Here is a 10,000-nt window from a genome sequence, read left to right on the forward strand (position 1 = left end):
CTGGTCCGCGAGCGCCAGCCCTCTGCCCTAGTATACGGACAGCGAGGTCCCCGGCCCCGGCGGGCTCGAAGAGAACCGTCTTCCCCCAGCGGGGAGGCGCGCGAGCGCCGCCGACTCTTACCATGACGTAACTGGAGGCAGCGCAAAGCAGCGACCCCTTCGGCAGCTCCGAAGAAGAACCGGGCAAGACGTCTACCTGCCAGAACCGCGGTGGAGCCAAAGTCCCGCCGGAGCGAGGTAGACGAGGCATCCCTTTCCGCCGGCAGCTCCGGCGGCCACATCGGGCACACCGGACCCGGCGGACGGTAAAACGGGTAGACCTGGCCTCCCTGCCGGCAGAACGGGTAGACGAGGCCTCCCTGCCTGGAACCGGGTAGACCTGGCATCCCTGCCGGAAGCGGGTAGACCTGGCATCCCTGCCGGTAAAACGGGTAGACCTGGCCTCCCTGCCGGCAGAACGGGTAGACGAGGCCTCCCTGCCTGGAACCGGGTAGACCTGGCATCCCTGCCGGAAGCGGGTAGACCTGGCATCCCTGCCGGTAAAACGGGTAGACCTGGCCTCCCTGCCGGCAGAACGGGTAGACGAGGCCTCCCTGCCTGGAACCGGGTAGACCTGGCATCCCTGCCGGAAGCGGGTAGACCTGGCATCCCTGCCGGCAAAACGGGTAGACCTGGTCTCCCTGCCGCCAAAACGGGTAGACCTGGCCTCCCTGCAGGTAAAACGGGTAGACCTGGCCTCCCTGCCGGCAGAACGGGTAGACCTGGCCTCCCTGCCGCCAGAACGGGTAGACCTGGCATCCCTGCCGGCAAAACGGGTAGACCTGGTCTCCCTGCCGGTAAAACGGGTAGACCTGTTCTCCCTGCCGGCAAAACGGGTAGACCTGGCCTCCCTGCCGGCAGAACGGGTAGACCTGGCCTCCCTGCCGCCAGAACGGGTAGACCTGGCATCCCTGCCGGCAAAACGGGTAGACCTGGTCTCCCTGCCGGTAAAACGGGTAGACCTGGTCTCCCTGCAGGTAAAACGGGTAGACCTGTTATCCCTGCCGGCAAAACGGGTAGACCTGGCATCCCTGCCGGTAAAACGGGTAGACCTGGTCTCCCTGCCGGCAAAAAGGGTAGACCTGTTCTCCCTGCCGCCAGAACGGGTAGACCTGGCCTCCCTGCCGGTAAAATGGGTAGACCTGGTCTCCGTGCAGGTAAAACGGGTAGACCTGGTATCCCTGCCGGCAGAACGGGTAGACCTGGTCTCCCTGCCGGCAAAACGGGTAGACCTGGCATCCCTGCCGGCAAAACGGGTAGACCTGGTCTCCCTGCCGGTAAAACGGGTAGACATGGCCTCCCTGCAGGTAAAACGGGTAGACCTGTTCTCCCTGCCGGCAAAACGGGTAGACCTGGCATCCCTGCCGGCAAAACGGGTAGACCTGGTCTCCCTGCCGGTAAATGGGTAGACCTGGTCTCCCTGCCGCTAGAACGGGTAGACCTGGCCTCCCTGCCGGCAACATGGGTAGACCTGGCCTCCCTGCCGGTAAAACGGGTAGACCTGGCATCCCTGCAGGTAAAACGGGTAGACCTGGCATCCCTGCCGGCAAAACGGGTAGACCTGTTCTCCCTGCAGGTAAAACGGGTAGACCTGTTCTCCCTGCCGCCAGAACGGGTAGACCTGGCATCCCTGCCGGCAAAACGGGTAGACCTGGCATCCCTGCCGGTAAATGGGTAGACCTGGCATCCCTGCCGGAAAAACGGGTAGACCTGGCATCCCTGCCGGCAATACGGGTAGACCTGGTCTCCCTGCCGCTAGAACGGGTAGACCTGGCATCCCTGCCGGTAAAACAGGTAGACCTGGCCTCCCTGCCGCCAGAACGGGTAGACCTGGCATCCCTGCCGGTAAAACGGGTAGACCTGGCCTCCCTGCCGGCAGAACGGGTAGACCTGGTCTCCCTGCAGGTAAAACGGGTAGACCTGGCCTCCCTGCCGGCAGAACGGGTAGACCTGGCCTCCCTGCCGGCAGAAGGGGTAGACCTGTCCTCCCTGCGGACAGAGCGGGTCGCCCGTGCTGGAGGCCCGTATGCAGGGGTGCCTGCACGGGGTGGGAAGGGGCGGCGGCGGGCTGCCTGTGCTCTCTCAGCCGGGGCGGCGGTGGGGGGGCTTGCGGGGGGTGGCTTGGGGCGGCAGGCCGGTCCTGCCGGAGGCCCGTATGCAGGGGTGCCTGCACAGGGTGGGTGGGCCGGCGGCGGGCTGCCTGTGCTCTCTCAGCCGGGGCGGCGGTGGGGGGGCTTGCGGGGGGTGGCTGGGGTCGGCAGGCCGGCCCTGCCGGAGGCCCGTATGCAGGGGTGCCTGCACGGGGTGGGAAGGGGCGGCGGCGGGCTGCCTGTGCTCTCTCAGCCGGGGCGGCGGTGGGGGGGCCTGTGGCGGGTGGCTGGGGGCGGCAGGCCGGCCCTGCCGGAGGCCCGTATGCAGGGGTGCCTGCACGGGGTGGGAAGGGCCGGCGGCGGGCTGCCTGTGCTGTTTCAGTCGGGGCGGCGGTGGGGGGGCTTGCGGGGGGTGGCTGGGGTCGGCAGGCCCGCCCTGCCGGAGGCCCGTATGCAGGGGTGCCTGCACGGGGTGGGTGGGCCTGCGGCGGGCTGCCTGTGCTCTCTGAGCCGGGGCGGCGGTGGGGGGGGCTTGCGGGGGGTGGCTGGGGGCGGCAGGCCGGCCCTGCCGGAGGCCCGTATGCAGGGGTGCCTGCACGGGGTGGGAAGGGGCGGCGGCGGGGTGCCTGTGCTCTCTGAGCCGGGGCGGCGGTGGGGGGGCTTGCGGGGGGTGGCTGGGGGCGGCAGGCCGGCCCTGCCGGAGGCCCGTATGCAGGGGTGCCTGCACGGGGTGGGAAGGGCCGGCGGCGGGCTGCCTGTGCTCTCTCAGCCGGGGCGGCGGTGGGGGGGCCTGTGGCGGGTGGCTGGGGGCGGCAGGCCGGCCCTGCCGGAGGCCCGTATGCAGGGGTGCCTGCACGGGGTGGGAAGGGCCGGCGGCGGGCTGCCTGTGCTCTCTCAGCCGGGGCGGCGGTGGGGGGGGTTGCGGGGGGTGGCTGGGGTCGGCAGGCCGGCCCTGCCGGAGGCCCGTATGCAGGGGTGCCTGCACGGGGTGGGAAGGGCCGGCGGCGGGCTGCCTGTGCTCTCTCAGCCGGGGCGGCGGTGGGGGGGGTTGCGGGGGGTGGCTGGGGTCGGCAGGCCGGCCCTGCCGGAGGCCCGTATGCAGGGGTGCCTGCACGGGGTGGGTGGGCCTGCGGCGGGCTGCCTGTGCTCTCTGAGCCGGGGCGGCGGTGGGGGGGGCTTGCGGGGGGTGGCTGGGGGCGGCAGGCCGGCCCTGCCGGAGGCCCGTATGCAGGGGTGCCTGCACGGGGTGGGAAGGGGCGGCGGCGGGTTGCCTGTGCTGTCTCAGCCGGGGCGGCGGTGGGGGGGCTTGCGGGGGGTGGCTGGGGGCGGCAGGCCGGCCCTGCCGGAGGCCCGTATGCAGGGGTGCCTGCACGGGGTGGGAAGGGCCGGCGGCGGGCTGCCTGTGCTGTCTCAGTCGGGGCGGCGGTGGGGGGGGTTGCGGGGGGTGGCTGGGGTCGGCAGGCCGGCCCTGCCGGAGGCCCGTATGCAGGGGTGCCTGCACGGGGTGGGTGGGCCTGCGGCGGGCTGCCTGTGCTCTCTGAGCCGGGGCGGCGGTGGGGGGGGCTTGCGGGGGGTGGCTGGGGTCGGCAGGCCGGCCCTGCCGGAGGCCCGTATGCAGGGGTGCCTGCACGGGGTGGGAAGGGCCGGCGGCGGGCTGCCTGTGCTGTCTCAGTCGGGGCGGCGGTGGGGGGGGTTGCGGGGGGTGGCTGGGGTCGGCAGGCCGGCCCTGCCGGAGGCCCGTATGCAGGGGTGCCTGCACGGGGTGGGTGGGCCTGCGGCGGGCTGCCTGTGCTCTCTGAGCCGGGGCGGCGGTGGGGGGGGCTTGCGGGGGGTGGCTGGGGGCGGCAGGCCGGCCCTGCCGGAGGCCCGTATGCAGGGGTGCCTGCACGGGGTGGGAAGGGCCGGCGGCGGGCTGCCTGTGCTGTCTCAGTCGGGGCGGCGGTGGGGGGGCTTGCGGGGGGTGGCTGGGGTCGGCAGGCCGGCCCTGCCGGAGGCCCGTATGCAGGGGTGCCTGCACGGGGTGGGTGGGCCTGCGGCGGGCTGCCTGTGCTCTCTGAGCCGGGGCGGCGGTGGGGGGGGCTTGCGGGGGGTGGCTGGGGGCGGCAGGCCGGCCCTGCCGGAGGCCCGTATGCAGGGGTGCCTGCACGGGGTGGGAAGGGGCGGCGGCGGGGTGCCTGTGCTCTCTCAGCCGGGGCGGCGGTGGGGGGGCTTGCGGGGGGTGGCTGGGGGCGGCAGGCCGGTCCTGCCGGAGGCCCGTATGCAGGGGTGCCTGCACAGGGTGGGTGGGCCGGCGGCGGGCTGCCTGTGCTCTCTCAGCCGGGGCGGCGGTGGGGGGGCTTGCGGGGGGTGGCTGGGGTCGGCAGGCCGGCCCTGCCGGAGGCCCGTATGCAGGGGTGCCTGCACGGGGTGGGAAGGGGCGGCGGCGGGCTGCCTGTGCTCTCTCAGCCGGGGCGGCGGTGGGGGGGCCTGTGGCGGGTGGCTGGGGGCGGCAGGCCGGCCCTGCCGGAGGCCCGTATGCAGGGGTGCCTGCACGGGGTGGGAAGGGCCGGCGGCGGGCTTCCTGTGCTGTTTCAGTCGGGGCGGCGGTGGGGGGGCTTGCGGGGGGTGGCTGGGGTCGGCAGGCCCGCCCTGCCGGAGGCCCGTATGCAGGGGTGCCTGCACGGGGTGGGTGGGCCTGCGGCGGGCTGCCTGTGCTCTCTGAGCCGGGGCGGCGGTGGGGGGGGCTTGCGGGGGGTGGCTGGGGGCGGCAGGCCGGCCCTGCCGGAGGCCCGTATGCAGGGGTGCCTGCACGGGGTGGGAAGGGGCGGCGGCGGGGTGCCTGTGCTCTCTGAGCCGGGGCGGCGGTGGGGGGGCTTGCGGGGGGTGGCTGGGGGCGGCAGGCCGGCCCTGCCGGAGGCCCGTATGCAGGGGTGCCTGCACGGGGTGGGAAGGGCCGGCGGCGGGCTGCCTGTGCTCTCTCAGCCGGGGCGGCGGTGGGGGGGCCTGTGGCGGGTGGCTGGGGGCGGCAGGCCGGCCCTGCCGGAGGCCCGTATGCAGGGGTGCCTGCACGGGGTGGGAAGGGCCGGCGGCGGGCTGCCTGTGCTCTCTCAGCCGGGGCGGCGGTGGGGGGGGTTGCGGGGGGTGGCTGGGGTCGGCAGGCCGGCCCTGCCGGAGGCCCGTATGCAGGGGTGCCTGCACGGGGTGGGAAGGGCCGGCGGCGGGCTGCCTGTGCTCTCTCAGCCGGGGCGGCGGTGGGGGGGCTTGCGGGGGGTGGCTGGGGTCGGCAGGCCGGCCCTGCCGGAGGCCCGTATGCAGGGGTGCCTGCACGGGGTGGGTGGGCCTGCGGCGGGCTGCCTGTGCTCTCTGAGCCGGGGCGGCGGTGGGGGGGGCTTGCGGGGGGTGGCTGGGGGCGGCAGGCCGGCCCTGCCGGAGGCCCGTATGCAGGGGTGCCTGCACGGGGTGGGAAGGGGCGGCGGCGGGGTGCCTGTGCTCTCTCAGCCGGGGCGGCGGTGGGGGGGCTTGCGGGGGGTGGCTTGGGGCGGCAGGCCGGTCCTGCCGGAGGCCCGTATGCAGGGGTGCCTGCACAGGGTGGGTGGGCCGGCGGCGGGCTGCCTGTGCTCTCTCAGCCGGGGCGGCGGTGGGGGGGCTTGCGGGGGGTGGCTGGGGGCGGCAGGCCGGCCCTGCCGGAGGCCCGTATGCAGGGGTGCCTGCACGGGGTGGGAAGGGGCGGCGGCGGGTTGCCTGTGCTCTCTCAGCCGGGGCGGCGGTGGGGGGGCTTGCGGGGGGTGGCTGGGGGCGGCAGGCCGGTCCTGCCGGAGGCCCGTATGCAGGGGTGCCTGCACAGGGTGGGTGGGCCGGCGGCGGGCTGCCTGTGCTCTCTGAGCCGGGGCGGCGGTGGGGGGGCTTGCGGGGGGTGGCTGGGGGCGGCAGGCCGGCCCTGCCGGAGGCCCGTATGCAGGGGTGCCTGCACGGGGTGGGAAGGGGCGGCGGCGGGGTTCCTGTGCTCTCTGAGCCGGGGCGGCGGTGGGGGGGCTTGCGGGGGGTGGCTGGGGGCGGCAGGCCGGCCCTGCCGGAGGCCCGTATGCAGGGGTGCCTGCACGGGGTGGGAAGGGGCGGCGGCGGGGTTCCTGTGCTCTCTGAGCCGGGGCGGCGGTGGGGGGGCTTGCGGGGGGTGGCTGGGGGCGGCAGGCCGGCTCTGCCGGAGGCCCGTATGCAGGGGTGCCTGCACGGGGTGGGAAGGGCCGGCGGCGGGCTGCCTGTGCTCTCTCAGCCGGGGCGGCGGTGGGGGGGCTTGCGGGGGGTGGCTGGGGTCGGCAGGCCGGTCCTGCCAGAGGCCCGTATGCAGGGGTGCCTGCACGGGGTGGGAAGGGCCGGCGGCGGGCTGCCTGTGCTGTCTCAGTCGGGGCGGCGGTGGGGGGGCTTGCGGGGGGTGGCTGGGGTCGGCAGGCCGGCCCTGCCGGAGGCCCGTATGCAGGGGTGCCTGCACGGGGTGGGTGGGCCTGCGGCGGGCTGCCTGTGCTCTCTGAGTCGGGGCGGCGGTGGGGGGGGCTTGCGGGGGGTGGCTGGGGGCGGCAGGCCGGCCGTGCCGGAGGCCCGTATGCAGGGGTGCCTGCACGGGGTGGGAAGGGCCGGCGGCGGGCTGCCTGTGCTCTCTCAGCCGGGGCGGCGGTGGGGGGGGTTGCGGGGGGTGGCTGGGGTCGGCAGGCCGGCCCTGCCGGAGGCCCGTATGCAGGGGTGCCTGCACGGGGTGGGAAGGGCCGGCGGCGGGCTGCCTGTGCTCTCTCAGTCGGGGCGGCGGTGGGGGGGCTTGCGGGGGGTGGCTGGGGTCGGCAGGCCGGCCCTGCCGGAGGCCCGTATGCAGGGGTGCCTGCACGGGGTGGGTGGGCCGGCGGCGGGCTGCCTGTGCTCTCTGAGCCGGGGCGGCGGTGGGGGGGGCTTGCGGGGGGTGGCTGGGGGCGGCAGGCCGGCCCTGCCGGAGGCCCGTATGCAGGGGTGCCTGCACGGGGTGGGAAGGGCCGGCGGCGGGGTGCCTGTGCTCTCTCAGCCGGGGCGGCGGTGGGGGGGCTTGCGGGGGGTGGCTGGGGGCGGCAGGCCGGTCCTGCCGGAGGCCCGTATGCAGGGGTGCCTGCACGGGGTGGGTGGGCCGGCGGCGGGCTGCCTGTGCTCTCTGAGCCGGGGCGGCGGTGGGGGGGCTTGCGGGGGGTGGCTGGGGGCGGCAGGCCGGCCCTGCCGGAGGCCCGTATGCAGGGGTGCCTGCACGGGGTGGGAAGGGCCGGCGGCGGGCTGCCTGTGCTGTCTCAGTCGGGGCGGCGGTGGGGGGGCTTGCGGGGGGTGGCTGGGGTCGGCAGGCCGGCCCTGCCGGAGGCCCGTATGCAGGGGTGCCTGCACGGGGTGGGTGGGCCGGCGGCGGGCTGCCTGTGCTCTCTGAGCCGGGGCGGCGGTGGGGGGGGCTTGCGGGGGGTGGCTGGGGGCGGCAGGCCGGCCCTGCCGGAGGCCCGTATGCAGGGGTGCCTGCACGGGGTGGGAAGGGGCGGCGGCGGGGTGCCTGTGCTCTCTCAGCCGGGGCGGCGGTGGGGGGGCTTGCGGGGGGGTGGCTGGGGGCGGCAGGCCGGTCCTGCCGGAGGCCCGTATGCAGGGGTGCCTGCACGGGGGTGGGTTGGGGGGGGCGGCGGGAATTTTTTGGTTTTTGTTGCTTTTTTATTTCTTTTTCCGCTTTTGAAACAGAGACGCCGCCCCGTCCTCGGGCGTTTCAGCCGAGCTGATGGAAAGCGGCGCCCCTTCCCGTCGCTTGCGGGGGGGGGTGGTGCAGGAGGGGGGAGGCGGCGCGCGCCTGAAATTCCCCTCGCCACCCCCCGTTTCCGAGACTTCGCCGTATCTAGTGGAAGGCGCTAAGCTTGGCCGGACTGTCTCGCTGAAGGCTTTCTTACTCTGCATCGGTTCTGACGGTGGGCGAGAAAAAAAAACAAAACCAAAGCAGAGCAGGGAAACAGTTACAAAAATTTCTTGAGAGCCAGCACCGGCCCGCCCATCGGCAGACGGAGCGGCGCCCGGGGTCAACGAGTGCCACCCTGCTGCTTAGCAACCGGAACCCGAGCCGGCCCGCCCCGCCCACCCGCCGGCAAGGGGCGGGCGCTTCCCCGCGGCAGAAGGGGGAGACAGAGACTGAGAGACGGGGTCGAGGAGCAGGCGGGGAGCCTTGCGCTGAGGTAGGCTGGGGACGGGGCCTCTTTTCCGAGAAGATTGAGGTTTGAGTCGGGGGGGGGGGGGGGGGGGGGGCGGCGGCAGGGGCTGCTTGTGCGCTCTCGGCCGGGGCGGCGGTGGGGGGGTGGCGGGGTGGGGGGGGGCAGCGGAGCGGCCGTGCCGGAGGCCCGTATGCAGGGGTGCCCGCACCGGGGGGGGGGTGGGGGGGGGCGGCGGCAGGGGCTGCTTGTGCGCTCTCGGCCGGGGCGGCGGTGGGGGGGGGCTTGCGGGTGGGGGTGCGGCGGCCGGGCTGCCGTGCCGGAGGCCCGTTTGCAGGGGTGCCTGCACGGGGGGAGGTGGGGGGGGGGGGGGGGCGGGGCGGCGGGAATTTTTTGGTTTTTGTTGCTTTTTTATTTTTTTTCCGCTTTTGAAACACAGACGCCGCCCCGCCTTCGGGCGTTTCAGCCGAGCTGATAGAAAGCTGCGCCCCTTCCCGTTGCTTGCGGGGGGGGTTGGTGCCGCGGAAGGGGGTGGCGGGGGGGGCGGGAACGGGACGGGGACGGGGACGGGGACGGGGACGGGGACGGGGACGGGGACGGGGACGGGGACGGGTCTGGCCGACGGGTCTGGACGACAGCGCCCCCCCCACCCCGCGTCCCGGCCGGCCACCACGTCTACCCGGGACCGGGTCGGCGGGGAGGACAGGTCTACCCGGGACCGGTTCGGCGGGGAGGACAGGTCTACCCGACAGCGCCCCCCCCATCGCCCCGCGTCCCGGCCGGCCACCACGTCTACCCGGGACCGGTTCGGCGGGGAGGACAGGTCTACCAGGGACCGGTTCGGCGGGGAGGACAGGTCTACCCGACAGCGCCCCCCCCATCGCCCCGCGTCCCGGCCGGCCACCACGTCTACCCGGGACCGGTTTGGCGGGGAGGACAGGTCTACCCGGGACCGGGTCGGCGGGGAGGACAGGTCTACCCGACCGCGCCCGCCCCCGATCCCGAGTCCCGGCCGGCCACCACGTCTACCCGGGACCGGTTCAGCGGGGAGGACAGGTCTACCCGGGACCGGGTCGGCGGGGAGGACAGGTCTACCCGACCGCGCCCGCCCCCGATCCCGAGTCCCGGCCGGCCACCACGTCTACCCGGGACCGGTTCGGCGGGGAGGACAGGTCTACCCGGGACCGGTTCGGCGGGGAGGACCGGTCTACCCGGGACCGGTTCGGCGGGGAGGACAGGTCTACCCGGGACCGGGTCGGCGGGGAGGACAGGTCTACCCGGGACCGGGTCGGCGGGGAGGACAGGTCTACCCGACCGCGCCCGCCCCCGATCCCGAGTCCCGGCCGGCCACCACGTCTACCCGGGACCGGTTCGGCGGGGAGGACAGGTCTACCCGGGACCGGGTCGGCGGGGAGGACCGGTCTACCCGGGACCGGGTCGGCGGGGAGGACAGGTCTACCCGGGACCGGGTCGGCGGGGAGGACCGGTCTACCCGGGACCGGTTCGGCGGGGAGTACCGGTCTACCCGGGACCGGTTCGGCGGGGAGGACCGGTCTACCCGGGACCGGGTCGGCGGGGAGGACAGGTCTACCCGGGACCGGGTCGGCGGGGAGGACAGGTCTACCCGGGACCGGGTCGGCGGGGAGGACAGGTCTACCCGGGACCGGGTCGGCGGGGAGGACAGGTCTACCCGGGACCGGGTCGGCGGGGAGG

This window comes from Opisthocomus hoazin, unplaced genomic scaffold (assembly GCF_030867145.1).
Source record: "Opisthocomus hoazin isolate bOpiHoa1 unplaced genomic scaffold, bOpiHoa1.hap1 HAP1_SCAFFOLD_135, whole genome shotgun sequence".
NCBI classification, from domain to species: Eukaryota; Metazoa; Chordata; class Aves; order Opisthocomiformes; family Opisthocomidae; genus Opisthocomus; species Opisthocomus hoazin.